This window comes from Nicotiana tabacum, chromosome 12, assembly GCF_000715075.1.
Source record: "Nicotiana tabacum cultivar K326 chromosome 12, ASM71507v2, whole genome shotgun sequence".
Lineage (NCBI taxonomy): Eukaryota > Viridiplantae > Streptophyta > Magnoliopsida > Solanales > Solanaceae > Nicotiana > Nicotiana tabacum.
Window position 1 is genome coordinate 55,015,300 of NC_134091.1, and position 24,399 is coordinate 55,039,698.

The following is a 24,399-nucleotide window of genomic DNA, read 5'->3' on the forward strand; positions in this document are numbered from 1 at the left end:
TAATTAAATAAGTTTAAAATGAGGCATTAATATATTTATCAAAAATTTGGATTAAAGAAGGTATTGTCCTATGCTGAGTTACTTTTCCATCTCTGTTGTTGTTGTTGTTGTTATTTTTGAGGTTTTATATACATTGTGTGTGTTGACATCCAATTTTGTCCCTTCTTTCTTCCAAACTATTTATTTAAGCTTCTAATATTACTAATAATATAAAATAGGCATTCTATTATTTTTAACACAAATTCACTTATTTGTTGTTATTATTAAAACTATTACTATTATAGTTATTATTATTATTATTATTATTGCAAAATATAATTACTTTTCCTTTATATAATCAATTAATAATATATATTTTTTGTAATTCTACATTTTATAAATATTTAATCTTATGATGGCATTTTACTTAACAATTAGTGTAGGTTATTTAGCAAATTTTAGCTATCATGATTATTTTAAGGCACATTAAATAGTTTAATTAATATTAACGTATTAATATTATGTAGTATTATATAATATAGCTAATAAAAGTATTTTAAATCTAAATAGAAGCCTAAAGAAATATACAAAGAAGAAGGGAAATGTTCAGCACTCTAGGCCCAAATTTCGGCTAAACTAGCCTGCCAATGAAGCCTCCAAATCAGCCCAATTTGCCTAAAGACAGGCCCAACCCACCAAAATGGCCCACAAATTCTACCCAATCTGCTGAATGAACAAGTGACCAACAAAACCTAACTCTTTTTGGTTCTAGACTATTCTTTTTAGTAAAAATTACTTTTGTACCCCTCATTAAATGTAGCAAAAAGAATAGCCCTCTCTCTTTTCACGTGTAGAGCTATATCTTTCCTAAGAAAAACTTTTTGACTTCCCAAATCACATTGTCTTTTTCCCATTCAGATTAGGGCTGCTTATCGGGCGGATTGGGCGGTTAATTACTCTGAATGGTTTAGCTTAACAGTTATCGGTTTTTAAATGTATTAATCCGTTAGCCACCCGATAAGATATCAGGCGGATTGGTATCGGTTTAGCTCTTATCGGGCGGTTTATCGGCCTAATTCAATCTATATTGCGTGCGTTAATTGTTTGTTGAACTCCTAGCATACAAATTCAGAATAGGAAATTACACATTGAGTCCAGACATACATGTCTGTTAACGCCTACATAAGAATGATGTAGTGTGTGATGTGGTGTAGAGTGAAAAAAGCAGAATACATTGTAGTTTACCTTACATCCCAAAGCAGACTATATGATATGATGTAATTAAGGAAAAAGTAGTTCTAATGGATATGCCACTGTAACTCTTGCTAGCTATAACATGGATCATACAAGGATATCAAATTTCATTGAGATAACTATGTGATTGCCTGGGTTTAGATGCAAAGGAATAATTTCAGTAGTTTAGCTCATTAAATATAATGGTATCTAAGCTTTTATTAATTTATTCATAGCACAAACGAAGCAAAATTACAATAAATGTGCGGTCCTTCCCTTTGTTTCTTGTTCATTTCTCTTAGAAAGGTAACAATATATTAATAATTAACACAAAGGCTGTGCTGGAGCCATATTTACAATTTTAAAAAGCAAAAATATGAGCTTGCTCTTCATACTAGGGCACTAAGATAGAGTGCTGGAAGCCTGGAAGTCGACGAGATAGAGTATTGCGGGTGGCTGCTGGAGTGCTGGTTGAATTTCTACTGAAGCTGGTTGAATTATGGTTGAATAAAGAGAACCATAATTCTGCTGGTCGCTGCTTGCTGAAGTTTAGGCATTAGGGTTCTGATTATTTAGGAATTAGACAACAGCTTAAACAATCTTATAGTAGGGTGGGAGAATAAGCTAAGCAAATAGCTGGAAGAAGTGGAAGAGTTTTTGATATTTAATATATATATGGATAAAAACAAATTATATATATATATATATATTCTTAACGGGTTAACGGATTATCCGTTAAGAAAATTGAATAATCCGCCCCCAAACCGATAAGCCGTTAATAAAAAAATTCAATCCGTTCCCCGTCCGTTAAACCGTTAACTCGATACCAATAAGTCATTAAATTTCGATTTCGGTTCGGTTTTCGATTTCGATTCGGTTTTGAACACCCCATAATCTTCCTTACTTTGACCTCCCATGGCAGATATTATGTCACACCATTTTGGTGAAACTTCCGGCCACTCTCGCTGCCAGCGGCAGAACGGTAATACTACCGTTTCAAAGTTTTGAAATTCAAAGTCACCAAAATTTCCGCCAAAAAATGCCCTAATTCGCACCTATAAATATCAGCGTTTGTGAAGCTTGAGCTCCCTTTTTTAACCTTTGTTTAGCCGCCATCCCTACCTCTCAAAATTTCCTTCTTTTAAATCTCTCAGTTCTGTTGTTTTTTAACCAAACCAGAAGCATTTTTTATTTATTTATCCCGGCGATTAACGTTGGTTCGAGGTAGCAAGTCCGAGGCCGGAGTTTGATAGTGCACCTTAGATCTCCACCTCAGTTCACTGCCCTAAAGCAGGTCCGTGATTACTATCTTCTTTTCGATTCAAAATTTAAATGTGGTCATATTCTGTGCGTGTTGTGAAATAATTTTAGCTTCTCGTTTTGCTTTTGTGTTTCGCCTATCCTAAATAAATTCCAGTATGCTGCTTGTTAACTTCCGTTAATTTGTTATCTCAAACCATATCTTTAAGAAAATATATATTCTGGCCATGTCACTAAAACACAATTGATCAATATTAAACAAAAATCTGGTGAGCATCTTACTTGTGTAATAATGCTCTGGGTCTCGCGGACTAGCTCGTCGTAACAGTATGTTTGGTCTCTTAACAATAAATACCAGCATGTCTTATCCTCTGCTTAACCGATTATATGTTTATATCTACCTCTGCATAAAAGACATGTTTTAAGATTTCATCTTTAGTTAACCAAATTTATCTGTCATAAAGGAGGTGTTAAAGCCGTAAAGTGAGTAGAAATCGTGTCTATAGGATTTAAATACTAAGTATTAGATTTTCCATCATCTAGAGACCGTGCCTCTAGAAAAATATATTCTGACATTATAATGTTAAAGCATGTCTAAAATTGTTATCATATTTGTTAAAATGATCAATGATGCTATGTTTACACTTTGTTAGAAACCAATTTTTAGGCATTTTTCTTGTTTCTGTTTATTATATGTGTTAGTGTTTGTCTAAGCATTTAGTTTTCTCCCTGTAGACTTAAAACTAACAAGAACCTCAAAAGGGTAATTGCTGGACAGAATTTAGTGTAGCACTTGAATTTAAGAGCATATTTTCTTTAATACTACAATCCAGTTATAGTATTTCTAAGTCTCAAGTTCATCAATAATGACGAACGGCCTTTCCTTGTCCAAAACTGAATATCCAGATATGAAGAACATCTAGCTATTATGGGTTAAGTTTTTATCTGTTTTTAGTCGCACTCTAAAAGGGGTTTATACTTGAAATTTTAAAATATTTTTTAAGTTCATATAATTGCCCATGCATTTCATTATCTGTTATACATAGGTAATATAAGTTTCATGGTAGCATAAATGATGGTAGTAATATGAGATGATGAGCTATGAGTGTACTATTAACTTATTTAGATAACTGGAACATCAATATGACTTGAACTGATTCTGCTTATTATTAACCTCTGCTCTTTAGCATTATAGGAAATAGATTTCTCTCTTCCCAATTCTTGTTTTATTCTCTCTTTCGCATATGCACCTGGAGCAAAATGGAGTCTCACTGAGACTCAACATCACCCCACCATGGAGTCATCACATCCCGTACCATCTTTCATAGAGTGCACCAGATAGCGAGAAAACAAGCAAAACGCTTGGGGACGCCCATGGCGTCCTTCTTTTATTTCTTTTGCCATTTCATTGTATCTTCCTTTTTATTTATGTGTTTTGAGGTTTATCCCTATTTTGGGATTTTGTTTTTTTGGAGCTCATTATTAACATAGGATTAAATAGCTATGTCTTATTAAATCACATAGTATCTCCACTCTAGTTAATAATTTGCTATACTAATTTTTTAATAAAGAGTTTGAAAATAATTTGCTATACTAATTTTTTAATAAAGGACGTTAGATTTAGGAGGCATCATTTGTAAATCAGTCTTAAACCAAGTTCCTTAGCACTTAACAGTCAGATTTCTTAATACAAAATTTGAATCAAATATTTAAAAGAAGTGAAACCATATTTTCGTAAAACTTTTCTTTGAAAACAAGTTCTTACAAAACGATAGGTTTTCTTTAATCAGATTTTGATGGCTTTCTATTTTTACTTATTAATTAACAACCTAAGTTGGCCGGTTAACCGTAATTAGCGGATCATATAGGGTGCCTTAATAACCTTTCCTATAGGATTAATTGAGTTCACTTTAAGCAGGATTTAGCTAAAATTGGTGTCCTAATTCGCCGTTAAAATAATTAGGTGGCGACTCTCTTTAATTAATTAAACCCTGGTCTTTCCAATATGTTATACTTTGTTTTGACCCGTGTTAAAATGGGGTATAACAATGTGGAACCTTGGGCTATTTGTTGTGAAATGAATTGATTTTATTGTATCTTTGGAATTGGTTGTGGCCTATGGGTAATTTGTGATATGAATTATTGTATTGTGTTGTAGTGATAATACTCGGTGTAAATTGTTATATGATTTGGGTTACTGTTATGTGGTGTATCCACTATTGATATTATGTGCGTATAAGGGTGACATTTCACTGTAGTTATGTGTGTTGGGATATTGTCAAGGCGGAGTGATATGGGTGGCTATTATTATGGAGTGATACATGTGGCTATAGGAGAGATAAGAGTGACTATTGTCAGGGATGATACGTGATGATGTGAGATTATTGTGTTGGTGATTTTTATATGATTTTGTGATTTTTCTGGTGTTTACGTTTTGTTGTTTCGGTAAACTTGATAATAAACTGATTCATGTTGAAATTGTGAGTCTGTGGCTATTGCCGGGCGATTTATATTATTGGCACGTGAGTTGTCCTTGCGGTTATGAAAGAAATATGGGCATGGGGTGCCGGGAAAATATGATGATTTTATTATTGGCACGTGAGTTGTCCGTGCGGCTGTGATAGAAATATGGGCACGAGGTGCCGTGAAAATCTGAAAGTGGGCTGAGACCCGTAAAGAGTGTGAAATGAGGTGTCACATTGTGACTTTTATTTGAAAGAATTATATTCGAAAGATTTTATTTGGAAGAATTATATTTGAAGGATTTCACTTTAAAAGAATTATATTTGAAAGATATTTATTTGAAAGAATTATGATTGAAAGATATTTATTTGAAAGAATGATATTCGTAAGATATTTATTTGAAGGAGGTATATTCGAGATATATTTAATTGAAAGAATTATATTCTAAAGATTTTTATTCGAAAAACTTATAGATAAAAGATGCATATTTTGAAGGACTTGATTAGTTGGTTGTGCTTGTGTCATTATTCACTACAACATAATGCATTTATAGCTACAAAACACAACATAGCAAATTATGAAAATTTCCGAGGCTAAACATTTTAGTCACAATATATTTTTCCGTAGCATCGTAGCAAAATGTAGCGTAGCTAAAAGTTAGTTACAAACTTTACATGATACGTGGCTAAAGATTAATACTTATTGCTTCATAGCAAATAATTTTTATACTTTTGCCATGATAAATATATTTATAGCAAATGATTTTACACTCTTGCCACAACAAATTAATTTGTAGCTATTTTTATATGGTAGCCACAAAGTGATATAGCGTGGCAAAAGATTTAAATTTATTTGCCACGGAAGTTTAGATATGTTATGCTTTCATATATTAGTTCGTGGCAAAAATATTTTTGTTTAGCTACGAATAAAAAGTTTTATGCTACAAATCATACAAAACAATCGAGGTTAGATTATTTTATTATTATTTTTGACAGAATATTGATTTTAGTAGCGATGAAAGTTCCTATCACCCTGTTTCTTCGTTATTTTATTTTTGTCTAAAAATTTTCAATTATTCTATGGATGTGCATGTTATATTAAAACTAATAGTAATAACATATTAGCTTGAGAAATAACTTATTACACAAATTGACATTTTAAAATTTTCACTAAATAAATTTCAAGATACACATTTATATTAATCAATTAATAGCATCTGCAGTACATAGCTCTTTTACAAAAAACTAAAATTTGAAGAAAAGAACTAGCCGATGTGAGGCTTGATGGTAATAGAGATCAGAAATAATGTACGGCATTCCACATTAAACGAAGATAAGCATTTGTTTGATGATTCATATAGTCCACCCCGTTTGATCTTGATGATTTATTTTGCCACCCTCAATGCACCAGTTGATCTTTATGCATCCAAGAACATATGAAGCACTTTCCGTAATTACTAGAATGAAATATAAAATATAATGATCTTGTGAGAAATTTATATTTGAATTATCAGAACATATACCAGTTAGATGCATATACCAGTTCAATGAATCACGGAATAAGCAAAAACTTAGCCACGAATCAGGTGCAAAAAAGATCTAAACTTGTTTCAACACAAAAAGGAAAAAAAAAAGCATTTAAATAAACATCATAAAACTTAAGAAGGTGGAATAAAGAAGAAAAACTTACGGTTAGTGTCACGACCCAAAATCCAACTAGTTATGATGGCACATAACCCGACCCGTTAGGTCTATCCAATTCCAATAATAATTATTAAAGCAATTTAAGTAAATAAAGGTCTTAATCTTATACAATCCTCAAGAACTGGTAGTACAAATCATGAGCTTCTAAGAATAGAGTTTACAAAGCGGAAATGAAATAAATACATAATCTGTTTGAATAATACATAAACAGAGCTTTCATAAATTTAAGGCTACCATGAACAAGAGGCAGCTACAACAGGAATGCAGGTATATCTTCAAATCCGGCAACCATCGAGCACAGCAACAACAACATCCAATATCTGCACGCAATGTGCAGAAGTGTAGTATCTACACAACCGACCCCATGTACTGAGTAAGTAACAAACCTAGCCTTAGGTTGAAAGTAGTGACGAGCTTCCACCAAGGTCTGGTCCAAAACCAATAGTCCACAACAGTCCATAACAACGTAAAGTAGATAATACCAAAAGTAACTCAGAAATAAAATGCTCAGCTAAATAATGATTTCAAAGATAATAGTTCTTTCTTTCAAGTACATCAGTGAAAACCCAATTCGTTTACCGAACTTGCCAAAAATATGAATAAGTTTGAAAACAATAATTTTTCCAAAATCCTTTAAATAATAAATGAGATGTTTCATTTTCTTTCGAGATAACCCGTGTAAAAACAAATGCATCACTATGCCCATCTGTCAAAAATGTGTGAAAAATCATGAATGATGTGATGCTGTACAGCATGAGGAAAATATATCTCTATGCCTGTATGTCATGTGTGCATGCCAATGCGGTGCAACTCAGTGATAAAATCATAAACAACCCCTCGGGCAGACCTCACAATCACTCGTATACAGCCCCCTGGCTTACCTCACAATCACTCGTATACAACCCTTCGGGCTTACCTCACAATTACTCAAAAACAGCCCCTCGGGCATACCTCACCATTTCTCACGCCTCCCAGTCACTCAACACTCGGTACTCAGCACTCGCACTCAGTAGGTACCTGCGCTCAATGGGGGTGTGTACAGACTCCGGAGGGGCTCCTACAGCCCAAGCGCTATAATTTGCACGGACAACTCACGTGCTATAATATCATATCAGAATCCGCACAGACAACTCATGTGCCATAATAAGCCAATAAGGCATGCTGCAGGCGGGTAACCCCGATCTATATAATAGTAATAATATATATAAATCCAACATGGCCTGCTGCGACGTGCAGTCTGATCCCAAAAATATCCTCACAATCAGGCCCTCGGCCTTCCTTAGTCATCAATCTCTCCAGTCTCTCTCTCATGGGCTCACAATGTCATGAGAATAGCCCAAAAATAATGATATGCTGTATCAATGAATTATAACAGAGACTGAGATATGATATGTAATGAAATGAATATGACTGAGTATAAATTTTCAATTTAAAATAAATAATTCACAACAATATGACATATGTGGGTCCCAAAATACTGGCACATAGCCTCAACATAATTTTTAATATGCTTGTCAGCTCAGTTTCTTTAACACATAAAACCGCATGGAGAATGCCAAGATTATTTAACTACAAAATTTTACAGAAATAATTATATCACAATTTCTATAGTGCACGCCCACACGCCCACACGCCCGTCACCTCGCATGTGCGTCACCTCCCAACGATTCACATAATACATACATTCAGGGTTCATACCCTCAGCTCCATAATTAGAAGGGTTACTTACCTCGAACAAGCCAAATTTAATGCCGAGCAAGCTAAACAATGCTCCAGAAATCCCATTCTGCGCGTATCCATTTCTAAACAGCTCGAATCTAGTCACAATTAATTTGATTCAGCCCACGAAAATTATAGGAATTTATACCACATCAAAATACTAATATTTTTCATAAAATTCGAAATTACGCCCCAAGAATTATCCGTAGGGCCCACGTCTCGAAATCCGACGAAACTCACAAAATACGATAATTCATCCAATTACAAGTTCAACCATACTAAATTCACTCAATTCCGACTCCGAATCGGTATTCAAACTCGAAAAATTCGTTTTGTGACATTATAGAAATTTCCTTCTATTTCTCTTGAAGATTCAATAATCTTACACCAAAAATGAAGATTAATTCATGAAATACAAGGGAGTCAAGAACACTTACCCCAAGTTGTGTGAAAAAAATTCCTCTCCAAAATCGCCCAAACCGTGCTCCAAAATCCGAAAATGGGTGAAAATGTCGAACCCTCGAACTTAAAGGATTCTGCCCAGTCGATCCGCACCTGCGAACAAGATTTGCACACTTGCGCCTCCGCTTGTGCGAGCAAAACGTCGCATGTGCGGACTTCATTTGCCTGCCCAGTTTGCACATCTGCGAGGAAACCATTGCATTTGCGAGGCCGCATCTGTGGGAAAGACATCGCAGATGCGAAAATACCCAGCTTCCAGCCATCTCGCTTCTGCGTGCAATCTTCCATATCTGTGCTCACGCAGGTGCGAAATTTCCCTCGCACCTGCGACCAATGCCTCACAGTCCCTGCCCGCATCTGCGCTTGCCAGGCTCGCTTCTGCGAGCTCGCACCTGCGATGGAATTTTCGCAGGTGCGATTGCATCGGATGGCAGAAACTTCAGCTTTTTCTCCAAAGTCCGAATTGATCCGTTAGCCATCCGAAACTCGCCCGAACCCCTCGGGAACCCCGAACATACCAACAAGTCCCATAACATAACACAGATCTACTCGAGGCCTCAAATCACACCTAACAATATCGAAACGACGAATTATACCTCAATTCAAAATTAACGAACTTTGAACTTTCAAATGCTACATCTTGTGCCGAAACATATCAAATCAATCCAGAATGACTTCAAATTTTGCATACAAGTCATATTTCACATTACAGACCTATTCCAATTTTCAGAATCGGATTCTGACCCCGATATCAAAAAGTCAACCCCCGGTCAAACTTTCAAAAAAATTCAACTTTCGGCATTTCAAGTCTAATTCCACTACGCAACTCCAAATAATTTTTCGGACACGCTCCTAAGTCCAAAATCATCATACTGAGCTATTGGAATTATCAAAACTCCATTCCGGGGTCGTTTACATATAAGTCGACATCCGATTACTAGTTTAACTTAAGCTTTAAACCTTGGAACTAAATATTCCAATTCATTCCAAAACCTCACCGGATTCGAATCAATTACCCCGACAAGTCACACAACAACTATAAAGTACAATTTGAGCAGTAAATAGAAAAACAGGATTGTAATACTCAAAATGACCAGCCGGGTCGTTACAGTTAGGCATTAGAAGAGAATACAATTTCTCAAAGGCACTTTTTTCTTGAGCATCCTGTAAATCAAAAACAAACAATTGAAGCAGAAACCCAAGTCAATTAGGTGTAAGTCACAAAATCTATCAAATCTTTAAAATTGTACTCGCCACTTATAAAAAATAAGGCATAATATCTATCAAATTGCTAGAATAATCCGTATAATTGAACTAAAAACCTCAAACTCAAGTAGGTGTAAGAAAATTCAGAAATACTATGATATAGAGACATGATTTTACCTGGGAAGAAAATTCAAAAATACTATGATATAGAGACATGATTTTACCTGGGAAGAGACGAACCAACAAGTTAAAATTTCTGTCAATAAATGGAGATCGCAATGAGGATACACTCTTGTTGATCCTCTTTGTCTTTCTCGTAGTCTTGAATTAATGCCGACTACTAATGGCAAAAGACAGAAATAAGAAAGTGGGGAGGGAGAGTGGCGGCTGAGGGAGAATTAGTTTAGGTTTTGGTTTAGGGTTTTAGTTTGTGTTTCTTTTATTATATATTTTGCTTTATTTTACTTCTTAATACAAATACCATAAATATAAGGGAAAAAAAATACAAATACCATAAATGCAAATAAAAGTACCTATAATAAACCAAAAGAGTTACATTTAACTAAAATAGAAAAAATCAACTATTTGCATGAAATAAAGATATTCTAAAATATATTTTTCTTACCATTTTTTTCTTCCAAGATGATATTGTTTGTTTTGTTATACGTTCATATTTCAATAATATTAGCTTCTTTATTTTTAGTGTTAAATTACATTTATGATAATTATTAAGTTATTAAAATACTATTAGATCATTAAATCAATAACTCTAATACTTATCTAAAATGGAATATAACTAGCAAGCAATATAGATATATACAAGCACATAATTGCTTAAATGTAATACATTCAGATATTTAAATTTAACTAATTATAATTATATACTTATTTAAAGTATATTTGAAACTTTCAAGTAATATTTTGTTTAGAATGAATTATGATATTTAATTATTTACCAAAAAATAAATTATTATATACTATTTTGTTTTTGTTATACACCCCCTATATCAGTCATATTAAGTTCTTAACTTTTATACTAAAATAAATTTAACAATGGTTAAAATATGTAACTATTTTTAAAGGCAGGTTATACTAAAAAAAATAAGAGTAATTATAGTGAACATACGACTATTCTTAAATATAAATAATACTCACAAGAGAGACAAGATCTCCTTCATGTGTAAGAATAATATTAAAATTTTAATTTTTAGATTTAATGTATAATTAATTTATGATAATTAATAGTTATTAAGATAGTAAATCCATATCATTATAACATATTTTATTACCTATAAAAAAATATATAATTAGTTATACAATGTAATTGGTATAATACTACTGATGTTTAATTCTATATATTTAAAATGACTTCTTAAATATATATGATTAAGTGCTTTAAAATTAATTAAGGACCATATACATAAATACTACAACAATTAAAGTCTTCAATATGAATACCTTTTTAGAAAATGTAAGTACACTTATTTAAAAATAATAAAGTATATACATACATAAATATCTATAAATATTAATAATAATTTAAAATTTACATAAAAATTTATATAATTAACAACAAGTGCAATCAAATAAAATATGAGTTTGATAAGTCTAAGAAGTCAATTGATAAGTTTTGCTGCTATAAGCAGGTAACAAATGATCTACCTAAGGTAAATTATATCGACACTTCCAGAAAGATCGTTATTGGGTTATGGTGTCGTACTTAAGATAAATGGTGTTACTAGCCTTATGTGATTGTTAATGGATTATAGTTCCTACCTATGATGAATCATATCGTTGACCTCCAGAATTATCATCATCATGATATAGTACTTAAGATGAACTATATCAGAATAGAAGTTCCAAGGTTTTCCAGAGAATAAGATTATTCGAGCAATATTGTGAAGTGTCTTAGATTGAGGTTCCTTATCGTCATTGAGGTTCCTTATGTTGGGAATAAGCCCCCACAAAAATAATATTCACTGTAATAAAAATATAATAATAACGTAGCATCGAGATACGGTAATTAACAAGAATAAAAGAGTGACAACGACACCAAGATTGTTTACGTGGAAAACCCTTTTGAATAAGGAAAAAAACCACGGCCCTGGGAGGAGCACTGATTCACTATAACAAGAAATTTTTACACTTTGTAGGTCCGAGTAAAATACTCCAAACACCACTACAATACTCAAAAGAAATAATCCTCTTTTGATATTCCCACCTCACTACAATATTGTTCACTCTCTATTTTTCTCACAGACTATTTTCTTATACCCTGTCTATGATGCCTCACTCTTTCTTTCTCTATTTTTTGATGTGTTTAACAATGAGAGCAAGACACCTATTTATAGTGTTTAGGATTGCTTTATTGATGTCATGAGCTTGGCAAGAGTCAAATATTAATTGTGAAACCAATGAGATATTTGCCATAAAATCTTCCTTACTATTCCTTTAGTTGGCTTGACATTTCAAAGCCAAAGGAAGATCTCTTCCTTACACATGGGATGGACCCATCAAATCTCCCCCTCTAGTCCCATGCACCTGAAGGAGGTAACTCCATTTTTTCATGTAGAGTTCATGCCGACAAGTTCTTTGCATAGCTCGAACTTGTCTCTTGGTATCGTCTTGGTCAACATATCAGCAGGATTTTCACTCGTGTGAATCTTTTTGACCTATAAAGATTTATTCTCCACCTGATCACGAATCCAATGATATCTCACATCGATATATTTTGTTCCGACTGCTGAACAATAAAGAACTCTAGCCATGTTCCCTTTCTCCTCCACTGTTATAGGACACATCTTCTTGCTCAACTTTAGATGACCAGCAAGAGGTGTGCAAGAGGTATGCTGACTGGCTTAGCACTTTTCATGTTAAAGCATTCCAGTACACGTTCAATGTACTTTTCCTGAGATAGCCACAACTTTCTGCTTGTTTGCTCTCGAACTATCTTCATCCCTAGAATTTGTTGTGCTGGGCCCAAGTCCTTCATATCAAATGACTTGGACAAATCTCTCAACTTTGCAATCAGCTCCTTGTCTTGTCCTACAATTAACATGTCATCCACATACAACAATAATATAATAAAGTTATTCTGAGAAAATCTTTTGAAGCATACACATGGATCAGAATAGGTTTTTATGTATGTTTGACTTTTCATGAATGAGTCAAACTTCATGTACCACTGCCTTGGTGCCTGCTTTAATCCAGGAAGATTCTTATTCAATTTGTACACCATGTGTTTCTTTCCAGCTACTTCAAATCCTTCTGGCGGCTCCATATAAATCTCCTCTTCCAAATCTCCATGAAGAAATGCAGTTTTCACATCCAACTGCTCCACTTCAAGATCTAGGCTAGTTGCTAAGCTCAAAATTGTTCGAATAGAAGTCATTTTGACAACAGGTGAGAAAATTTTGTCAAAATCAATACCTTTCTTCTGTTCGAAGCCTTTAACTACCAATCGAGCTTTGTATCTGATCAGTTTGCCATTTCCATCTTTCTTGAGTTTAAAGACCCACTTACATTTGAGTGGTCTTTTACCCTTTGGAAGTTCAACCAGCTTGTACGTGTCATTTTTCTATAGAGATTCCATCTCTTCTTGCATGACTTTCATCCACTGGTTCTTTTCTGGATGGGACAATACCTCCTTGACACTTTCTGGCTCCCCCTCATCACTGATGATGACATACTCTATGAAAGGATACATGCATGACTCTACCCTTGGCCTTTCTGATCTCCTCAGAGGTTGAGGTTGTTCTTCTCCCTGAGTGGGATGCTCCACTTGCTCGACATCATCATGAAGTTGCCCCCTGCTCAATAACCTCATTAGGTTGCTCCCCCCGCTCGGCAACCTTGTCGGTCCTATTTTCTGCACTTGTGGGATTGTTAGAAATAGAAGTAATAGTAACAAGGTTAGGAATTATACCATTCTTGGCCTTCTCTAACATATCATAACCAATTCCAACTTCACTTTCTTGGAAGACTATATCTCTGCTTCAAATGACCTTCTTCTTTACAGGATCCTACAATCTATATCCGAACTCTTCATTTCCATATCCGATCAATATGCATGGAACAAATTTATCATCCAGCTTTGTTCTCTTCTCCTTTGGTACATATGTAAAAGCTCTACAATCGAACACCTTCAAATGCGAGTAGGACACCTCCTTGTTGGTCCAAACTCTCTCTGGGATGTCAAACGCCAACAGAACTGATGGACTCCTATTGATCAGGTAACATGTTGTCTGAACTGCTTCACCCCAGAATGACTTAGGCAGTTTAGCCATTCTGATCATGCTTCCTTCTCAACAATGGTGCGGTTCATTCTCTCAGCTACACCATTGTGTTGTGGGGTTCCAGGAACTGTCTTTTCATGTTTGATCCCATGGCTCGAACAGTACTCTTCAAATTCCCTTGAAGTGCACTCATCTTCATTGTCACTTCGGAGACGCTTTAGCTTTTGGCCTGTCTCCCTTTCCACCAGAGCATGAAACTTCTGGAAAACTTGAAACACCTGATCTTTGGTTTTCAAAATATAAACTCATAATTTTCGTAAAGCATCAACAATAAAAGTAACAAAATATTTGTTACTGTCCATCAATTCAATTTCCATTGAATCACAAATATCAGAATATACCAAATCAAGTATATTCAATTTTCTTTCAGATTATGTCTGAAATGAGACTCTATGCTGCTTACCAAATAAATAGTAGTCACAAGGTTTTACCGTTGTACCTTTGGCATAAGAAATGAATGATTTCCTGGCAAGAATCTTCAATCCCTTCTCGCTCATATGACTGTCACGACCCAATATCCCACCTCAGGCGTTATGATGGCACCTAGTCTTAGGGACTAGGTAATCCTAACAATAATTAAAACAACAACATTATTTAAATAGAAACTCTTACAATTCCCAAAACTGGTAGTACAAGTCATAAGCTCTACAGAGTATTTGCAAGAAAACTTCTAAATACAACTGTCCAGAAATAAAAATAAACAGTGCAAAACGAAAAGTTGAAGGTGACTCCGAAGCCTGCTAACGTAGCGACAGGTTTACCTTGAGTCTCCGCAGCAACAGTCCACACAGCTAGCTAACGAACAATTATCTGGATCTGCACAAAATAAATGTGCAGAAGAGTAGCATGAGCACACCAAAGCGGTACCCAGTAAGTATCAAGACTAACCTCTGTGGAGTAGTGACGAGGAACAGTCAAGACACCCACTGGTCTAATAAACTGAACAGATATAAGTACATGAACAACAAAAGTGTGATGTCTACATAAAGACTATGCAATATGGCTCACAGTACAGTAATGGAAATAAGGAAGGAAATAACAAGTATCAGCGGAATATCATGAAAATGACACCGAAAGGTGAATGGAACACAACCTAAATCCGGAATCACAAATACAACAAGGACAAATAATAACTCAGCAACTACAACCGCTTTTACATCAAGTTTTAGTCAACAACTCCACGAGGTACCGAACCTCGGGCAAATCACAACTCACGGGTCTCAATACCTGAACTCTAACACTTAGCATCCTGTGCCCTCATAACATCTCATAACCGCACTGACGACTCACGTGCCAATAGAGCCATTCTTACATAGAATGCAAGTAAACAAGGGTGAGCATCTATGCTCAACAATATCAAGAACACCTCTTATCCGATAAGAGTGCTTAACTACGTGTATGCTTGTGCAATTGTCCTACCATAGTCCATATCAGCAAATAAGCATAAGGAAAAAGAACGGACAACACGTAGAATATTTTCTCACAGCTTTCACAAGATAAAGCTCACACATGTATGTATACCAATATCAACAACAAGAATGCCCCCAGGCCACAAATCATCACAAATCAATCCCTGACACAACCCACCTTGTCTCGCCACGTGTGCAATAGTAACATAAATTCCCGCCTTGTCTCGCCACACGTGCATAATAATATTTCCACCTTGTCTCGCCACATGCGCAACCCACATATATATATATCCTACCTTGTCATGCTGCATGTGCAAATATCAATAGTAATAATAGCACGACAGAAATCTCGTGCAACCCCATAACAACAACCGCACGGCAGAAACCTCGTGCATCACAATAATAACAACCGCACGACAGAAACCTCGTGCATCACCACAACAAATACAACAACAACAATGGCAATAATACAACGTACGATAAGTAAATCAACTCAAGAACTTTTAAATCACAGAAAAATATGGGACCAAATCACAAGGAATAACCACAGTCTGAAATGCTATGCGTAAAGCGAACATCTCGACAAAGGGAAAACTAAGGTGTAGCAAAGAATCCCACAATATACACTTCAACAACAGGGAAGCTAACACGAATCCAATAGTTCCAAATAAAACAAGTCGACTAAGATATATGATATCTAAATTCTTTTAAGGTTGAGGTAATTACGAAGGATATTCAACCATTCAATTAAGGATAACAACGGAAAAATAATCATAACCTCAATTAAGATTGAACAATTATAGGATGAAATAATATAAATTCCAAATAAAGATAAGTAGTTATGAAAAGATAGCATGACTATAAAAGAGATAACGGTTACAATTAAGGCACATATGAATCAAGTAACGATAATAATGGATTATGAAGCAATTTATTCTAATTAAGCAGGTAGATGTGAATCTAGTAATTAAGATATATAATCATAACAAGAACAACTGCATATTCAATGAATACAAGGACCTAAGAACCCTAAAAGGCCAACTTTCCACAAATAAGTCCGTGCACGTACTCGTCACCTCGTATACACGGACTTCAATCAACATAGAAGACTCGAATCCTAAGGAGAAGTCCCCCACACAAGGTTAGGCAAGATGCTTACCTCGAACCAAGCTCAAACAATCGGTCACAATGCCTTTCCATGAATATCCGGCTCCGAATGGCCCAAATCTAGCCAAATATAACTGCATAACATGTATACAACAATAATAGACTTATCTAATCAATGAAATCAATATTTTAATAAAAATTCTGAAATTCGCCCTAAGAAGTCGACCCGGGCCCACGTCTCGGAATCGGGAATAAATCACAAAATATGAACACTCATTCACTCACGAGTCCAACCATATAAGAATTACTCAAACCCGACCACAAATCCCCTTTCAAAACGTGAAATATTTATTGAAGAAGTTCTTCCAATGTTTCCCAATTTCAACCCTAAAAATCCGAAACTAAATGGAGAAAACAACTCTAGATTAATGGAATACAACCAAAAACGAGTTAGGAATCATTACCCTAAAGCTTCCTCTGAAAATCCCTTGAAAAATTGTCAAATTCCGAGCTCTCAAGTCCAAAAACGAAGAATGAAACCAAACCCTCGAATTTCTCTTTTCTGCCTAGGCGTGACCGCACCTGCGACATAATTAGCCGCATCTGCGCGACCGCAGGTGCGCACGTCCGAACCGCAACTGCGCTTCCTCTCGCTTCTGCCCACCAAAATCCGCTTCTGCGGAGCCGCTGATACGCACAAATTCTTCTCACCTGCGGAGACTGTCAAGTCCATCTCTTCTCGCACCTGCGCCTTAGGAATTTTCCTCGCACTTGCGACCCCTGGCACTCCTCCACTTTTCCACTTCTGCGCTTGCCTCTCCGCACGTGCGCTCCCGCACCTGTGGTCTCTTCACCGCAGGTGCGAAAATACCAGAAGCCTGAAGACTTACCAGCAATACAAATCAAACTTTTAATCCGTTAAGCACCCGAAACTCACCCGAGGCCCCCGGGACCTCAACCAAACATACCAACCAATCCTAAAACACCATACGAACTTAGTCGAGCCCTCAAATCACATCAACTAACGTTGAAACTACGCATCACACCATGAATCAAACTTATAAATTTTTAAATCTTTCAACTTCTAAAACCCGTGCCGAAATCTATCAAATCAACCCGGAATGACGTCAAATTTTGCAGGCAAGCCCCAAATAACATAACCGATTTGTTCCAACTCTCGGAATCGCATTCCAACCCCGATATCAAAAAGTCCACTTCCGGTCCAAATCTCCAAAAATTTGACTTTCGCTATTTCAAGCCTAAATTAGCTACAGACCTTGGATTTACAGTCCGGACACGCTCCTAAGTCCAAAATCACCCAACAAAGCTAATGGAACCGACGAAACTCCATTCCGGAGTCGTCTTCACATAGTTTTGACTACGGTCAAAATCCTAAGACTTAAGCTTCCATTTTAGGTTATAAGTGTCCCAAATCACTCTAAAATATCCGGTAACCGAATTCAACCATGCACGCAAGTCAATACACATAATATGAAGCTACTCAGGGCCTTATGCCGCCGGACGAGACTTAAATTTTCAAAACGACCGGCCAAGTCGTTACATCCTTCCCCTCTGAAACAAACGTTCGTCCTCGAACGTGCTAAGAATCGCCTCGAAGTTTTCGAATTCACTGAAAGTACATATCCAACATATACCCGCGGGGGATCCTACGTCACCCCAACCCACCTAAGCCTGAGGACACCATTCCAACAGTAATTTATCCTTTCTATCAACACCGATAATCCTTAGAGTCAACATTCTCACCTTCCATCTATCTTCAAAAGACCCGATTCTAAATCCATAACCGGTATCAGTCTCAACTAGCTGTAACAACTCATGCCTATGCCCACAAGGTACGACCACACAACAAGACACACCACAAATAAAGCCTATAATAACATTTCTGATCACAATAGCTACCCGAAATCAAAACCATCACCGGCAATTAGCCTCATAACCGTTAGCAACCCGTTTCAAACCTTCACAACGCTGACAATGATGCAAGAAACACGAAGACCTCATAACTATACACCCGAATCAACAAGTCACAACTGACACCACCGGGCACACACCCCGCAAGCCAAAACTCAAGAAGCACATAACGAAATTGACTAAATATGTAAAGAGAAACACATAAGATAAATATCAAACAAGCTCGACAGGAAGAACTCTCTAACAATATCCTACTACGAATCAATTCAAAAGGAAAAATCAAAGTACATGAACAATTCATAAGGATCTCATCCTGGTATCACCCTCCACCGCGGCACGCAACCCGGCTCAAACATATCAAATCATATGGAGTCGTGATGGTCTCACCCTCAACTCTGAATCACAAGTCGAATACACATCATACCAATGAAAATCTTTCACTAATTCAATTCTGCCAATAAAATCACAACACTTACTAAACCCTCACCCCGATAGAGTATCAAATTACAAATCGTAACCAATTTACTCAGGAATCACATCAAACCTGCCATAATGGAGAACATGAATTCACTTCTAGTCTCGTAACTTTCAAAAATGAATAGAAACAAATGATAGACACGGGATACCACTCATAGAGTCTCCCAACAGGGGTACTCACCTAAACATAATACTAAGTCATGAATTTACCCATAGGTGGGACAACAAATAGGGGAACCCGCCCCGATAAGCAGAACCGAATCAAAATACAAATGGTGCCCCTCTGTAACAAATCAAAAGCATATATGTATGACATCATCTGGCGCAGTGACCTCAAGCCTATTATATGAAACACATCAATGGGTTGGGCCTTCCCCTCTTAGGTGCCCTCTACTCACCTGAATACTCCACTATGACACACCTGTCCGGAGTCTAGGACAATCTCTCACCTTGTCGCTGGTATCTCCACACTCGAAGCAACCTCTCTGCTGACGTGGCTGGGAGAACTGTGCGGTACGGGTAATCTGAGACTCATGAGCACCTGAAACACTGTACGAAGCCTGAAGTGCAAACTGAACTGTCTGACCCACAAAACCTCTACCATGTCGTACCCTGCCTCCAAAATAAGGACCAGTAGATCTCTCTGGTCTACGAGGCCTCCTCACTTTCCTATCCTCTCTCTCCTGATCTCGCCTGTACTCTCTCTCTCATAGCCTCGCCTATCTTCTCTCTCCTGGTCCCACATGCCCTCTACTCGGCGAGCAATCCCTACCACCTGCTGAAACGAAACATCTGACTCTAATTCCCGAGCCATGCTGAACTGAATATTATGCCTGAGTCCCTTAATGAATCTACATACACGCTCTCTAACTATGGCGACCAAAGCAGGCGTATGCCTGGCCAAATCACTGAATCTCACGGCATACTCTGACACTGACATAGTGCCCTGGCGCAGCTACTCAAACTCCGCCCGTCATGCATCTCGAAGGGACTGAGGTACAAACTCTCTCAGGAATATCTCTGAAAACTGAACCCATGTAAGTGAAGCTAACTCGGCTGGGCTACCCAACTCATATGCCCGCCACCACTGGTAAGCAGCTCCCCTGAGCTGAAACGTAGTAAAAACAACCCCGCTCGTCTCCACAATACCCATAGTACGGAGAATGCGGTGACAATCTTCCAGAAAACCCTGTGCACTCTCTGAAGCCAAACCACTGAATGTAGGAGGGTCATATTTCTTGAACCTTGCAAGTCTAAGTTGCTCTTCCTCAGATGCTGCTGCCATGACCACAAGCTGACTGGAACCACAGGCTGTGTCGACATGACACCTGGAACCTGACCAACATGAACTCGCTGCTCTGGGGTGTGGGCGGCGGGAGTCTGGGTTCCTCCCCCGGTCTGTGAAGCAGTTGGTGCAACCGGAATCAACCCCACCCGAGCCAACATACCAAACATACTCAGGAACTGCGCTAAGGTCTCCTGAAGTCCGGGGGTAATAACAGGCGCCTCCGGTACCTGCTTCCTAACTGGAACTACTGGCGGCTCCTCAACTGTTGCTCTGGTAGGTGCTCTGGCTGCGACACTTACTCCTCGTCGGCCTCTTCCTCTGCCTCTAGTGTTACTTGCTCCAGGAGCAGCGTTGTCTATAACAGTAGCTCGTGTCCTCACCATCTGTGAGAGAATGGAATGATAAAAGTTCAAACTCCGAGATCAATAAGCTCGCACGATAGGAATGAAAGAAGTGAGATTGTCCTAATAATTCTGTAGCCTCTCGAAGATAAGTACAGACGTCTCCGTATCGATCCGCAAGACTCTACTAATCTCGCTTATGACTCGTAGCACCTATGAACCTAGAGCTCTGATACCAACTTGTTACGACCCAAAATCCCACCTCAGGCGTCGTGATGGCACCTAGTCTTAGGGACTAGGTAAGCCTAACAATAATTAAAACAACAACATTATTTAAATGGAAACTCTTACAATTCCCAAAATCGGTAGTACAAGTCATAATCTCTATAGAGTATTTGCAAGAAAACTTCTAAATACAACTGTCCAGAAATAAGAATAAACAGTGCAAAATGAAAAGTTGAAGGTGACTCCAAAGCCTGCGAACGAATCCCACAATATACACTTCAGCAACAGGGAAGCTAACACGAATCCAATAATGCCAAATAAAACAAGTCGACTAAGATATAGGATATCTAAATTCTTTTAAGGTTGAGGAAATTACGAAGGATATTCAACCATTCAATTAAGAATAACAATGGAAAAATAATCATAATCTCAATTAAGACTGAACAATTGTAGGATGAAATAATATAAATTTCAAATAAAGATAAGCAGTTGTGAAAAGATAGCATGGCTATAAAAGAGATAACAGTTTCAATTAAGGTACATATGAATCAAGTAACGATAATAGTGGATCATGAAGCAATTTATTCTAATTAAGCAGGTAGATGTGAATCTAGTAATTAAGATATATAATCATAACAAGAACAACTGCATATTCAATGAATACAAGGACTAAGAACCCTAAAAGGCCAACTTTTCACAAATAAGTCTGTGCACGCACTCGTCACCTCGTGTACACGGACTTCAATCAACATAGAAGACTCGAATCCTAAGGGGAAGTCCCCCCCACAAGGTTAGGCAAGATGCTTACCTCGAACCAAGCTCAAACAATCGGTCACAATGCCTTTCCACGAATATCCGGCTCCGAATGGCCCAAATCTAGCCAAACATAACTGCATAACATGAATACAACAATAATAGACTTATCTAATCAATGAAATCAATATTTTAATAAAAATTCTGAAATTTGCCCTAAAAGGTCGACCTAGGCCCACGTCTCGGAATCGGGTAAAAATCACAAAATATGAACACACATTCACTCGCGAGTCCAACCATATAAGAATTACTCAAATCCGACCACAAATCCCCTTTCAAAATGCGAAATTTTTATTGAAGAAGTTCTTCCAATATTTCCCAATTTCAACACCCAAAATCTGAAACTAAATGGAGAAAACAACTATAGATTAATTGAATACAACCAAAAACGAGTTAGGAATCATTACCCCAAAGCTTCCTCTGAAAATCCCTCGGAAAATCAGCAAATTCTGAGTTCTCAAGTCCAAAAACGAAGAATGAAACCAAACCCTCGAATTTCTCTTTTCTGCCCAGGCGTGACCGCACCTGCGACATAATTAGCCGCATCTGCGCGACCGCAGGTGCGCACGTTCGAACCGCACCTGCGCTTCCTCTCGCTTCTGCACGCCAAAATCCACTTCTGCGGAGCCGCTGATGCGCACAAATTCTCCGCACCTGCGGAGACTGTCAAGACCAGCTCTTCTCACACCTACGCCTCAATCTTTGCATCTGCGGGCATCGCAGATGCGGAATTTTCCTCGCACCTGCGACCCCTGAAACTCCTCCACTTTTCCGCTTCTGTGCTTGCCTCTCCGTACGAGCGCTCCCGTACCTGCGGTCTTTTCACCGCAGGTGCGAAAATACCAGAAGCCTGAAGACTTAATAGCAACACAAATCAAACCTTTAATCCGTTAAGCACCTGAAACTCCCCCGAGGCCCCCGAGACCTCAACCAATCCTAAAACACCATACGAACTTAGTCGAGCCCTCAAATCACATCAACTAACGTTAAAACTATGCATCGCACTATGAATCAAACTTATAAATTTTTAAATCTTTCAACTTCTAAAACCCGTGCCGAAACCTATCAAATCAACCCGAAATGACGTCAAATTTTGCAGGAAAGTCCCAAATAACATAGCGGAGCTATTCCAACTAAGGGTGTTTAACAAGCGGGCTGGACACAAAAAAAAAATCAGCCCGTCCGTTTAACATTGCGGGCTGTTAACGGGCTGAGTTAGCGGGCTGTACTTTTTCGGTTTTTTTTTTGTCCGTCCGGGTTCGGGATTAGCGGGCTGTTAGTGGGCTGTTAGCGGGTCGTGGATTTTTTTTTTTAAAAGTAAATTTTATTTTTCTTATTCAATGTTATTGATACTTAAGTGTTTGAAAACTTTTAAGGCTTAGAATTAAACTTTGAAGTTTAAAGTTTTAAATTTGAATTTTGAATTTTATAATTTTAAAATTGAAATTTGAAAGTAAGTGGCTACAAAAAATTATTTAATAAGACCAATTGGCAAATATGTAAGGATCAAGTTCCGAATACTTTTATTTGATATTTTTATTGAATAATATATATTACTTCAAATTAAGTTGCAAGTTCTTTTTTGATTTTGTTATTTTTGAACTTGCAAATTAAAAGTTTACCACAATTATAAAATAAAAATAAAAATAGTACATCACATGCTTTGCATCATTTTTGTAAGTTCATCCATGTCAACATGAGGTTCTTGGTTTCTGGCATTGGTTGAATCAACACCATAAACCATTATATCTCCAATTTCTTGGTCCTCCGCTTCATCTACCTCGTCACGTCCTTGATTTTGTCGTTATGATCTTATCCAATCTCTGAAGCACACTAGAATTTCTAAAGCGTTGCTACCCAATGAATGACGGGTATCTCCTAGTTGGTGCCTTACTTGGCTAAATGCGCTCTCTGATGCGACTGTTGACATCGGCACATTTAGCACGTCTCGAGCCATGGCCGAAAGACTATAAAATTTATTTGAGTGTCTCCTCCACCAACCCAGTGGTAGAAATTCCTTCGTGCGGGGCTCTGCTAACTTTTGCAAGTAGAATTGAAGTTCATCAATACTCCTGCTACTGGTTTGTTGATGCTCCCCTAGTGTAGACCAAATCAAATAATCTTCAAGACCATCATTATCATCCATAGCACTGGTCCCAGATGTTGAAACTGAACTTGAAGGAATATTTGCATCTACAGCAGAAAAAGGTCCATTAAATTTTTTTTTTCTTTAAAAAAAATCGTTAAAAAATGGGCTGAACCGGGCTATAGCCCGTTAACAACCCGTTAACGGGTTAACGGGCTGAACCGGGCTGTAGCCCGTTAACTACCCGTTAACGGGTTAACGGGCTTAGCGGGGTTCGGTGCACCGGTATAAAAAAACTATTCGTTTGAAACCTGCTCCCCGCCCAACCCGTCCCAGACCGCCCCCCACGCTACAGTACCAGGCTGAATCGGGCTGTAAACGGGTCAGCCCAGCCCGATTAA

The 24,399-nt window shown here is 37.3% G+C and overlaps 1 long non-coding RNA gene across 1 annotated transcript in view; it reads left to right on the forward strand.

Moving 5' to 3' along the window:
- Positions 1-2,086: 2,086 nt before the first annotated feature.
- The window catches only part of LOC107760034 (uncharacterized), a 39,960-nt gene continuing 17,647 nt past the window's right edge, over positions 2,087-24,399 (forward strand). The window contains exon 1 of the long non-coding RNA XR_001642319.2: positions 2,087-2,506. This is a non-coding gene — a long non-coding RNA (uncharacterized LOC107760034). The remainder of the gene's footprint in view (positions 2,507-24,399) is intronic.